Source organism: Metopolophium dirhodum, chromosome 6 (genome assembly GCF_019925205.1).
Source record: "Metopolophium dirhodum isolate CAU chromosome 6, ASM1992520v1, whole genome shotgun sequence".
NCBI classification, from domain to species: Eukaryota; Metazoa; Arthropoda; class Insecta; order Hemiptera; family Aphididae; genus Metopolophium; species Metopolophium dirhodum.
In genome coordinates this window covers 20,744,442-20,758,706 of record NC_083565.1, presented here as the reverse complement: position 1 = coordinate 20,758,706, position 14,265 = coordinate 20,744,442, and the positions used below count along the sequence as shown (strand labels likewise).

The window sequence follows — 14,265 nt, the reverse complement described above, 5'->3', positions numbered from 1 at the left end:
ATGCATAATATATCTATAATATTATGCGGGAAACGGCGTGTTCTGGGCTGCTCGATATATAATATTTATTACGCCATCGGAATATTATAATGTTAAAATAATAATATTATATGCTGTGTATAGATAAAAATATATTTCCTTTATTATTTTTTTAAACAAATTTTTTTTTTTTAAACGTATATAGTAGTTTTTCGAAGGTTAACGCGATCGCGGCATATTTTTACGTCCGCTGCATAATCACGACGGGGAACAGTAACCTTTTTTCTTCAAGCTTTTGATGCTCTTGCCGTCGATAGATATGTCAAAACACACGTTTATCTAGAAAACAAAACAAAAAATAAACGTGGAGGTAATATTGTATATTATATTTTCGATTCCCTGTGTACACACATAATATTATAATATATTATATTGTTCTACGAACCAGTCGTATGACAAGGAGTTTATTTGGTGTATAAAAGGGATTTTTATCAGATAAGTACTTATACTTATACTCATCGCATCACAGTGTGACACACATAATATTATTATTATCACCGAATCGGATGTTTAGAGTTCAATAAATGTTTTTATGCGCTATACACGCATGGTGCATATAGGTACATCACGCTATATTTTATAAGTACCTACACAGTTTATTCAATTATTTAATTAATCAATTCATTTTTGAAAGAAAATAAATTGCAATTAGGTAATTAAATATTAAAAATCATAATTAACGGGCTCGTCCTAGAACATCGTTGAGTAGGCTTACGCGGCACGTGCGTGGAGTTGCACGACCAGTTTCTTTGAAAATAACGTATAGGTATTAATTTTGAAAATAGTCTGTAGAATTTTGGAATTATCTGATTTTTGATGATATTTATTTTATTTTATACCGGAGACTTGAAATTGGTTTGAAAATTCTGAAAATCTATTTTCAAATATTTGCAAATGTCGGTACTATTTTGAAGTCACTATATATATAGCTGATAGTTACATATGAAGCTTCGTGAAATTGCCCCCCCCCCCCCCCCCTACAAGTCTTATTATTTTTTTATATCAGACTGGGAAACGATTTGCTTGTGGCGGGTAGAGCCAATTCAACGCACGTGACTTCTGCAGGTACGTATACTGTTATATTATTAAGTATTAATTATTTACCGAAGTGTTGACGTGAGTCGCAACCGAAGTCACCGGTCTCGGTAATGCGTGATTCCTACCAGGTGTGCTAACGGCCGAAAACCAGCGTTTGTTTTTTGTCCACTATTTTCTGAAAGTATAATAATTAATAGTATTACACTATTACATAATACATATAAATAATTAATATTATGACACGTGGTTAGACACATTACACAATTTGTATGAATATTGACAGTCGTTCAATGATTCATTGTACGCATTATGCTCGAGCTTTTTTATTTCCTTAATAATTTGTTTACGCCTCATGGGGTTGCACATACTGTTAATATTTTATATGTTATGTGTCTTTGATGTTTCAATTGTGTATAAAGAAAGTTAGGTAGTAGCGTACTGTAGTGTGTATAGGTAGTGTGACATGTCGTCGATAAATAACATAAAATGTGTTCAAGTCATTGAAATGGATTGAAATCTATTAAAAATGTAAAATATTATATTTTCACAATCTATTATACACACATCATTGATGAGTAGGTAGGTGTGTACGTAGTACTTGCAATAAATATATGTAACCTATGATTTGATTGATATTAATGATGTTAAATGCGATTTGATTAAATTATTTTTATGGCGTTCATTTAGGCCTGAAGGATATTCATACAATATAGTCACGCGAGGTTGAAGGAAAATATAAGTGCTATTAGGTACTATAAGGTACCTATCTATCTTTACTATATTGTTTTTTGTAGACAGTATACCTACGACTATATAACACACGTTTTATTAATATGTATAGTGAATAGTAAATTCGTTGTGGCTTAAAACATATTATTATATAATATATCAGTATATCATAATCACAAATTCACAAAATGTATTTTAATATTGTAAGGATGAGTAATGACTTGTCTAAAAAAAAACAAGACAATATTTTACATGATTACAATAGTTATGTCTCGTGCGGTAACAGCTGATATAAATTATTCACGACCTTCAACTCATAATAATTGTGCCCTCCTAAAGTTTTAAGTAGGTACCTATGGGTTTTTGCAAAACAATAAGTATATGTTTAAAATATTATACATTTATTGCCGTTTTTCTGTTTGTATCAGCAAACACAATAGTAAGTACTTATAAGTACTTAAATAGTGTCTGAGCTCTGAGTCTATAGAAATATAGAATATAAAATAGGTATATAGAATAAATTATAATATCCATGCTAGGTACCTTATGTATGTTTTAGATAATTTATAGTTCATACTTACTATTGTAGTATTGTAGGTAGCTTTAAATATTTTTATCACCTTAATAAATTAATCGACACTGTTTTTAATCAACCGAATAATTGACGATTTGGTCTTAAAAGGTATCTCATGTAAAACGGTCAATATCTAAATTACTATACGTACCTCATAGTTTAATGATGTTCATTATTCAGTTTGAACGGATTCAATAGCCTAACCCAAGAGCAAGGGGTACGTGTATTATGTGATTAAGTTATAATTTCTATGTAAACTCAAATTGTTATGGGAATATTAATGAACTTCATAACTTAATATAATACACGTGATATATAAAGGTAACTTTCATAATATTAATATCATTATGGTATAAAAGGGTGTTTTTTGAGGCGTAAATCAGATTTATTTAAATTATTGAATATCGGTACGAATAAGTACCTAGGTACGTCATAATAAACCAGTTACATTCTACTATTATAATTTATTAATGTACTATAATATACATTGTTATCGATACCTATACATTATATTCCAATTATTTTATTAATTATATAGGTACTGGTTACGAAAAACATGAAAAGTGGTAGGTATATAATATTATTATTTGTCTCTAGTGCGTCATACTTTTAAGTATAGATGATGCATTAAGGATTAAATAACTTACCATTTGATGTGTTTCGATGGGTGGTAAAACATTGACGTTGCTTTTTGGCCATGGTTTTTTTTCTATATTCTTTGTTACTGAAAATTATAAAACAAACGTGTTTTTAAAATAAAATGTTGCTCTCAGTTATTTTGAATTTAAATAGTTGTTATGTGCACATATTATCGGCGACCATTTTAAAACTTATTCTTAAAAGATTTAGCTACTATTTCCAACAATATATTTTTCTGGTATGAAATTCTGGTATACAATACAATTTAGAAAGTGGACACGAATGCCTCAGCTATCAGGTAAGTAAGAAAAAATAACTTCTAGAAAATAATAAAACTAAATATATTTAAACAAAAAAAAAAATCTAATTGTATCTGTCATTCTAACAATAACAACATACCTACTGGTATATTACCATACTATCCATGATATTATAATTGGTACAACCCATTTTCGGAATTTTTTAATTTTTGGAGATCCACGATGCAAATGACCTTTTGACGAATAAAGAATTATTTATATAGGTAATATCAATATTTTATTTCATATATTCATATTAAATATACATCCTTAATACTCCATAGGTAGTCATATCGTACATAACTATATAATGTAACTATAGATTTCTAGACTGAATTTTTACAAAAAAAAGCATGCACAATAACGTATTATATACCTAGGTGTATTTCTATTACGTGACGCTTCGAGAAAATGAATTTTAGTTATTCAAATGGCGGTTATAGGTGAAAAGCATTAGAAATAATTCTTCCAACAATGACTTGAAAAAACTATTAAAACTATTAATAAATATAATAATTAGTTATTTACTTTTTTTGTTGGCATACAGGTCTACTGCAGGTTTGGTTAACTGTTTCTAAATTCGATCGTAATTTAAACATTATTGACGGTCTGTTAGCCGGCAGTATCGACGAAACAATTAATGCAGATTCTATTCGACCGGAAGAATTTCGTCGTGATTCTAACACAGATTGCCTTTGACATACACTTTTGATGCTAGTTTTGTCTAATATTCGTTGCCATAAAGTTTCCGTCATGATCTTTATAACTTGACTGCGCAGTAAATCTAAATCCCCGTTGGTAGTGGTTGATGGTCTATTGTCAACCTGGCAACTTTGTTCATCATCCTCCAGAGTCTTTTCACATGAATATTCAATTCGTTTTCCAATTATTCTGTAATGTTCAATATTTTTTACGATAAAAATCTGAATTTCTAAAAAATATTCAAATACAAATGTTATAGTATGATAGACACACCAATACTATGCATACTAAATAGGTGTATTTCGGTTTGAGTGTATCTCAGTTTTAGTAACACGGGGTTAGAAAACCTTAGTAAGATTACACCAACTATCATATTTGTTCTGAAATTATCTGGCAATACATTTGTGATTGGTAATACTTGTTTCGATTGCGCATCTTGTTAATCATGGATATTTTGTTAACTGTGGTGCTTTTTTGGGGGTAACTTTTCACTGGTTTAAACAACCATTTCTGCTATGCAAAAAAGTGGGAAACTGTGGAAATGGCCAAATTCTCTTGATATTCTAGATTATCTATGGCAAGATGTCATTGGTCATGATGATAATCCAAAACAAATTGAAAAGAGGAGCCTTTTTTCAATTCCAGAATGAGATGCTGCCTGGGGAAAAATATAAGACTGAATCTACCTATATGACTGAATAGTAATAATTGTGTTTTTTTATTTTTACTAATGTTGCAAATTAAACCCAACCCCTGGGTAACTTTGCACCAGAACAAAAAATATATATATTTTTTTAATAATGAAAATAAAGTCATTTGACTTTTATAATACATGTTTCTTAGGTACCCTAGAGTAACCAATAAAAGTTTCAAAATTATATCACAAATAATTTTTTTATATATACAAATAAATATATATATTTAAGATTTGGTGCATATATTAGTGACCTCATGTCACGGGGTGTACCTCAGTTCACGGACAAGCTGGCGTCAGTGTATCTAGTGTGTTTGTGAATAATTTGACAAGTTTCAATTTCCACCATGAATCTCAAGATCCCTTTGACTGCCTCTTTAAAACGCGAATTTCGGAAAATCCTTTCTTATTGCCACCATAACCACTATCTCAAGTAGGTATTCTAAGTTCGTACGCTTTGTAGTTTTTGAAATGTAGCGATGAGTGAGTGAGTGAGTGGTATTTGGCTTTTATATAATATATAGATTAAACGTTTTAACACATATTATATGGGTAATAGGTACCTATATGGGAAATGGCCTAACCTACATGGTAAATATTATAATTGGTAAATGCATGAATTGTAACTTACTATCAAAGATAATATATAATAAATAATAATAATATACTAAATAGTAAATAGTAAATATATGTTGAGTTACATAACAGTAATTTAGGATCACGATGACGTTTGTGATATATATTTAACACAGCATTACCATAGTATTATATTTTTGAACATTAAATTTTCTATAAAATAATTCACATCAGTAAAAACTGAAAAATCTTGTAAAAAATTGTAACCTAATGTCTAATGTTACCTAATGATAACCTAGTATACTAATGAGTAATGACTAATAAAGCTCATAAATTCTTAACGAAATTGATAACACACTTAAATTATCTTTATCTATTCTAAATATTAAATAAAACATACTATCCAATAAATTTATTTATTTTTAGTTACAAGTTTAGATTCAAATCTAATATTGAGACTGAAGGTTAAATTTCAATAATATTATAATAGATACCTCAAAATATATTATTTAGTTCATATAATGTTGATTGTCATATAGATAAAACTAATACAATAAATGTAAGTAAGCACGTAACAATGATAATATATTATACTGAAATATGTTTTGAATTTTTATCATAATGATATGTTGTATATATATTTTGAAGGTTTCTACAATTGCGCATTAATTATCAAAATGTATTTAACAGATTTACGAATTTAGGAATACCCTGTATACACATTTCATTGTACCTACCTATTATAATTTAACATTTAATTCTTTTCATAAACTTAATTCTTTATATTAGCATCTTTGAAATCAAAGTCATTATTTAAAACACAGTTCCTCGTGATTAAATATTCAAACAAAATACTTTACATTGAGATACTCTGATACCTACTGTGTTGTTTTATGGAACAAATATATTGTTTACCAGTAAAAGTTTTTTTATTCAAACGTTTGCTTATATCGTTAAAGTTAAACTACTTTGAGTGAAGAATACAAAAATAAATAATCACATAAAAATGAAAATTGATTCTTGTCGTCTAATATCTAACATGAATTTATGATGACTTGTGAAATGTAAACATTGACATAGTAGGATAAACTTTTAAAATGTTAAACACAGTTTTTGAAGATTTAAAATAAATCGAATAACAAAATATAGAACTGATATTGTGTCAATTATATATTTAACAATCAAAACTATATAAAAATGGCAATACACTTCCCTGAGTTCTGATTGTTCTGAGACATTGATACAAAGTATACAGTGTGTTTCGGGAACGATAAGTGAATCCAAGACCAATACAAATGTGTAAAATTAGTTTAATCCAAAATGCATTCGAATTATTAATTATAATTAGCTAGTGTAAACAATTCGTAAAGATATTATTAAGGTTTTGCATAAAAGTATAGTTAATGTACAGTAATTTATTTACTTAAAAATAATAATATAAGATAGAAGATAGATATAATTTTATAAATTATAACGATTAGGTACATTCGACCATTTGACTATTCAAGCAATGATAAATTATTTCTATATTATTTACGTTAAATCTAATATTTTAACTAAAAATATGATTTTAAGGGAACAATAGGATACCCAGTTTATTATAGTTCATAAAAATTTGATTAATTACACAAACATAAACATTTTAAAATCTAATACGTTTTAATGAAAATAACTTTTAACGTTTAAGTACCTAAGTATTTTTATATTTTGAGTGAAATACTAACTTTGGCGCTGAACCTTTTGTAAATAGCTAACCTAACCTTTTTATGCACGTATAGCTTGATGTGCTGTCTATATATTCTGTATAATTTGCGATGTTGACATCAGTTAGGTATATGTATACATTAAGTGTAAATAGCAAGGGTCTGTAAGTCGGTTCGGGACTGTCATTTAACCCAAAATGTATTCGTCGGCTATCAGAAAATCAATAGAAAAAACTTGCCTTAAAATATATATACACAGCGAGAGCTTGGAGTTAAAACATAGGTAGTTGAAAATACGTAAAAAAACCAATTGATTCATGAAAAAATCAGATTAATATAATCTCGATTATGAAAAGATATTCGAGTTTTAAAAGATATTAATAATACATTTATTTGAATAAGAACAAAACATAATATTATTATACCAACAATTTTCTGTTATTTGATGAACTTTTGAAGACTATAATATAATAATTGATACACATTAAATTGTGATTGAGGGGAAATTAATCGTTGAAATCGTTCAAGTTTTTCAGATCAAATATAATATAATAGCCAATAGGTAATGTTATAAATGTAAAGGATTACATTTTTGGCTGTATTAGAACATAAAATAATTTATACTTAAATTAAAACTAATGATAGTAGTTCGATATTCTATCTACAGTAGATTTTGAGGCGCAATATTATGTTACATATGTTTCTGCGTATATGGTAAAATTAATTAATATTAAATTGTTTTTAATTTGTAACAGAGTAAGAAAGATAAAAAAGTTACATATTTTTTTTGAATTATAACTTTTAGATCACTTATCAGATAAAACTAAAGTACTATTGTTATGTGAAACATATAATGTTTTAATTAGAAATGGGACATATTATATATATATTCCATAATACCTAATTATTAATCTACAGGTATAAATATCTGTGATTTTTATATATTTTTTTAATTTAAAAATGTATGTTAATATTTTATAATAATTTTAAAGTTCAAATTTCTTATGAATTTAATAGTTCTCAAAAACAACGAACTACGTCATATATAAATATGTATAGGTACCTAAATTATGATTCATTATTATATATTTATTAAACGTCGTCATATTATCATGATAAATTAAATTAAAGTAATATATTAAAAGCCAAATCATATTTAAAATATTGTAAATTTGTAACTCAAAATAGTGATATTAGGAATATGATTCCAGAAGAAGGATGTGAATTATTTATATTATTAAACTTAATTTTCCATCATGATTTTAATCATCTTATATACAGTAAAAATTGTAATAATAATGCCCACTATAATATGATATCGTCGAGGATTCCGATACCTATTTGGTTATACAAACATTTTATTAAAATATTAATAAGATTTATACGCTTTACCATTTAAATTAATTATATTTTTACGATTAAAGCGAGATGTCACTACTAGTATATTTCATAAATAATTCACTTATGTATATAAAAGAGTTTACCCCGGTGAAAAGGTTTGTTAAAACAAAAAATCCATGATTGTATACCTGTATTAGTTAAAAAAAACGTGAATTCGTATCCTTTTCTTTCATGAAATTGTTTCCGTAGAATAGTCTGGTTGTTGCATAGATCCCTGCATAGTGCATAGTGCATTACCAGAGGCGTGACAAAAAATAGTACAAGTGGCTCGTGCTGGAAGGCAATTTCAGTCTTGGGCGAAATGCGGTCCTCGACTGCAGCTCGTGCCACACAATGTACTATTATACCTAGCTACGTTCATATTTCGAAAGGGTCGCCAAAAACGTCAATATATTTTATTGAGATTTGGTACATGAGAAAAAATTGTTTCAATTCAAGTTTAATACAATCCATTAAACATCGACCCACTTGTAACCTACTGTACAGCAGAGGGACATCCACTTAACCGCCTTTTTTAAAGTTCGGTATTTATATAGTGTTTAAAGTAAAGTAAAGTAAAGTAATGTTTTCAATTAATTTAATTATTTTTCCTCGACTTAAAATAGCTGCCAACACTACTTAGCACGCTAAGTTTCACGCGTGAAGTGATATTACCTCAACCAATTAAGATGTGGCTTCAGGTCGTAGTTATGCTAATGTTATAGCTGTAGTTAGTTTCTGTTTTACTTTCATTAATATTACTTATATAGGTATTTAACATAAGGTAATTATATATAGGTACCTATATGCCGACTCTAAAAAATGTAAAATATTTTAAACATTATAATATTAGGTCTATAAAATGTATGTACTTAATTCAAGTATTTGATTAAGATTTTAACTCATTAGGGTTACCTAATTATTTTTTAATTACAACAAAAACATCGAAATAAATTTAGTTTAAAACTGGTGTCACCTAAATATTTTAGTATTATCCATGTTTTTTGTTGCCAAGTTGTTACCTATTATTTGCAATAGTGAAATAGGTATAACTTATGTTTATAAATATTTTAACCTTGTTTTAAACTTTTAGTTCTTAGCTATAAAAATTGAACATTTTATAAATTTTTAACTACAAAATAATTTGATAATGTTCGGGATTATGACGGATTTCGTCAAAATTTGAATTTCAAAATTTCAAATGCTTATAAAACAATTTTACCTTTATAATATGTACATTACTTTAGAACTTCTAATTTGAAAGGACTTATATGGATATAACATTTTCATGTTTTTTGATTTGGCAATAAAATTATTTAAAGACAATAAATAATAATTTAGGAGGTTTTGGGATAGTGTTGTAATTTAGTATTTTTGTTTTTGGTTTTTAGTTTATAGACGTCTGCAATTTTGATGGCCCGCCAACAATTACCGATGGTTTGATTGCCATTTTTTTGATTTCATAGGTACTATAAGTTACTATAAGGTTATGTTAGGTTGGGTTAGCTTACTATATAAGCTACTATAAGGTACTTAAGACATGTAAAACTATGCCTTATGTGACACATATATTGACTATGCATAAGGACATAAGGCATAAAAGTATAAAAGTGTTCAAGAAAAAGGAATGATAAAAATAATTAATACAAAATAGTTTTCATTTTTAATCATTCAATTGATATCAATATGGTTTATAGCCAAATCACATTATGGTTTCTCCGTAAAATAACTCGTAAGTGAGATTTTTATAATTTTGAAATTTTCTATTTTTATTCGCATTTTGGAAGATTTACCTCTGATATCGAATTGAGCTCAGTGGCATTCTGCAGTGCAATCAGTTTTTGTATTTTCAAAACTGATGATATTCGACGTTTTTGATTTGTAAAAACACTTAGACCTTTATCATTTTTTTTAAAAATCTAAAATTTTGCGTTTTTGGAAAATCCGAAATATAAATTTTATGTAGCTCGTTACGAGAAACCAATTGATATCAATGGTTTATAGACAAAAATGTATATACGTGTAATACACTTTCCATGTAGAAAATGTATACAAATATACCTACAATCTTATACTTGAACAATTTATCGCCATTATATAGTTTACTGAATATTGTGATTGTCAATTTGGTACAAGTCAAAGGAACGGCCAATATACTTAAATATAATTGAATAGCTGTATTAATGTTGAATGTTCCCACCACTTGTTTGACTTCTTCTGGAAATGAGTAGCACGATAAATGCAATCCAACGTAGCACTACATTTTTGTGGAACTAAAACCATTTAGGGGAACCAGGGAAATAACTTCGGATAGAAAAATAATATAATATACAAGTATGGAGTCTAGGTCAAAATATTAGTAGAACCTAATGAAAACGAAGTAATATTAATCGCGAAGTAAAAACTAAAAAAGCAAAAGTAGAAAGAGCAAAATAAAGAGCAAACAAAAAAAGTCCAATTTTCATCTAAAAATATACATAATTATTCACATATAATAGCGATAGAGGTGATGTTTTATGACTAGAATTATAGTTATTTAGTTATTAATTTTAAAATTTTAGTTATGATTCAAAATTAAATAACACAATTTTCTAACTATAATGAAGGGATTTCTTCAAAAATTGATTCGCTGTAGGCATAACAATTTGCTAACTATTGCCACGGGTTTATACATTTACTGGTATGTGCCATGCGAGTTGGACAGATTCATGAAGGTCTTCTTTGATAAATTATTCAAATCATATTAGGTATAATTCCTCACATCGTTTATACTTATATTTTTATAAAGGTTGTATATTCACTTATAAAGGGGAAAAAAATCAAAGGACCCAATAGACAGATCTCAAATTCCTCTCAAGAGCTCCGTACTCCCCCCTCCTTCCCCCAACTCCGAAGTCCCATCACCCTCTCATACAGACAAACGTACCCGCACTTGTCCTTCTTGGCTTTATTTTAGTTATTGTTAGTATCGAATATCAATCGTATTTTGCCGTACGCAGATTATGATGAGGATTTATCACACATTACTTTTGTTATTATTTTTACTTGTCTACACTTCAATATTTCCAATGAACTAATTCCTAATAAATTGTGTACATGTACACATATTATCTCCGATAGTTGTAGTTCGCCTTTGTCATATATTCGCTGCAAGTTATATTTGCTTTGGATTTTGCTACCATTACTTCGCTATTTTGGATGGATACTATTATAAAATATATGATAAGCACTTAAAAAATAGTATTACATTAATACATTATTAATCACAGGTATTTTATGATAAAATATTTTATCAATCTACCAATTGATTAACTTACATCGTCCTAATACACATTTAAGAAACATTAAGTATTTTATGTCAATAATGAAATGAATATTTGCATAGTGGTATACATTTTTTAACAGTAAAATATACACTCCCCGAATTTATATAGATTTAAAATAAAATTATAATCACACGGCGTTATAGATAGTCTATTTAGGTACACAGATATATTGGGTCTGTTCCATAGTTTTCTTATAACTGTACATGTACAATGCCTTGCTATAATAATAAATTATTGACAACAGTGTACATAATTATTAATAATATACAATATATTCAAGTAATAAACAAGTGTAAGTTTAAGCCATAAGTATAAGTAAATCTGTGAAATGATTCCATAGTGCATATTATATTGTTATGTCTGTGGCGATTGGAAACCGAATGCAATTTTTAATAGATAATATAATTTTATTAGAAATAGTTTTTTATTTTATTTTATGGCAAAATTATATATTCATTTAAAACATATCAATAAACAATTTAGACTAAATGCAGTACAATAAATTATAAACTATAATACACATTATAGTTTGTAATTCACACGTACCTACCGTTAATATTTAGAAACTTTTTCTGGTTTAGGTAAGATTGGCTGTGAGCCATAATATAACATAATATTATATATAATAAATATTACAATAATTTATACACTAAAAATATCTCCTCTCCGCTAACATTGAATGTTTATCAGCTGTGTGAACAGTTAATTTTGATATGTATTTGCGTAAATATTCTACGTGCTGGTACACATGATTTATAAGCTAATCACATATTTGCTGAATATATTATATCATTATTTGCATATCATAATATGTCAAATACACCAGTTGTGAAAACTCACTCTAATATCAGTAATAATTTACAACCACGCAATTATTATTTTACAGTAAGAATTAATTTTGATTTTTATACGTCATAAATTATTAATAAATAAAACAGTGTTCATTTTTTCGACACGGTGTAAAACAAATTTAATTTACTTACTATAATATTTATGAACAGAAATCTTAGCTTTATCTTAATTTATTAGCCGTATAATAATATAAGTATAATATGTTATTTTTTCAGTAGGTACGCTAATTTTCAAATTTGTTTAAATCATAGTAATTCTTTTATATGATAAACTATGAATTTAGTAAATAATTTAACGACCTTAAGTGAGGAATTCTTTTCCATTGTTCATATTCAGATCTTAGCCGATCGTGACATGCGTCGGAAAAGTCCTCTTCGTCGTGAAGTATACGCGACGCTTCGTCCAGGAAATCGGTGACTTGATAACTGTCCTCGGCCTACGAACAATTTGCCGCTAAACGATCATGTATCGTAACGTTTTAAGTGTATTTATTTACGTATATACATACGTCTAACCACGAAGCAGTCGAATCCTCTGGTGTCGGTAACGTCATGGGACTATAATCTCCACCGACATTTTTGGCGCTAAACGAGAAATAAAAACACAATTTTACGAATAAATAAAATAAATTGATCGTGATAAAAAAAACGTGTCGCGGTGCGTTTAAATTTTTCATTATTCAATTTATTTTTCTGCGCATTAATGTCATATAAGTTCGTTCCAACTTGGCAGCCGCTGACGATACGACGTAAATAAGAATGTACAGACTGTAGAGAAGTCGACCATTAAGTGGGACCTACCGGCGCGTTTCCGGCGATGTGGAAAATTTGGACTCTACGGCGTTTCGCTTGTTAATCAAATTGCACGCGACCGACGAAATATGTGACGTACGGACATCGCATCGTTTCTGCCGGTTCGTCACCGTCATAATTTTCGCGGTCGTTAACTTGCCGGATTATACCCTCGGGAAGCAAACGCGTACGGTATAGTTTTGTGCCACATTCGTGGGTCATGAAAATTAAAGTTGAATCGATACATCCACTGCCTAGGCGACTAATGTACAAACTCACAACGACCAGCGGAGTAGCGTGTGCAATGCACAGGGCGCACCAGGCGGCTAGAGAAAAATACTCGATGAAACATAAAAACAAATTTTAATTGATTTCCCACTCAAATCGGCTTCATAATCGCGTCACGAGTTTTACTATTTAAATAGAATATATGCGATAACGCCGTCCGGAACTTCCGTGGAAAACTGCAAAAGTAGAATAATATATCTTTTCATACTTCCAGAATTCGGCATTGAACTTATTAATTTAACATAATAAGCTATTGTACGTTTATAATTTTTAAATTATAATTCATGTGTAGTATAATCTACAATGTACATCGTATTCAATTAAAAAAAAAAAATGTCATCTATGCACTAAAAATGTAAAAAAAAATATTACAATAAGTGTAGCATTTCCGAAAGGCAACAAAGGCAAAAGGTCTGCGAATAACTACTAAACCACGATTATGCGGACCGGAAAACCAAATAATAGAAGTATAAATGTATATAGTTTTAAACTAAATTTATTTTAATTATTTTTTTGGCAAGGACTTTAATGTTTTTTTATTGGTTATAGATTAAATTAATATAATATTATAAAATGATTTTTTTTTTTATATCGTAACTTAAGTTTGAACATAAAAACTAACTTAATTAACACAG

General features: G+C 28.2%; 1 pseudogene; it reads right to left on the bottom strand.

Moving 5' to 3' along the window:
• Positions 1-118: 118 nt before the first annotated feature.
• Positions 119-13,959, bottom strand: LOC132946800 (uncharacterized; annotated as a pseudogene).
• Between the last annotated feature and the right edge of the window lie 306 nt (positions 13,960-14,265).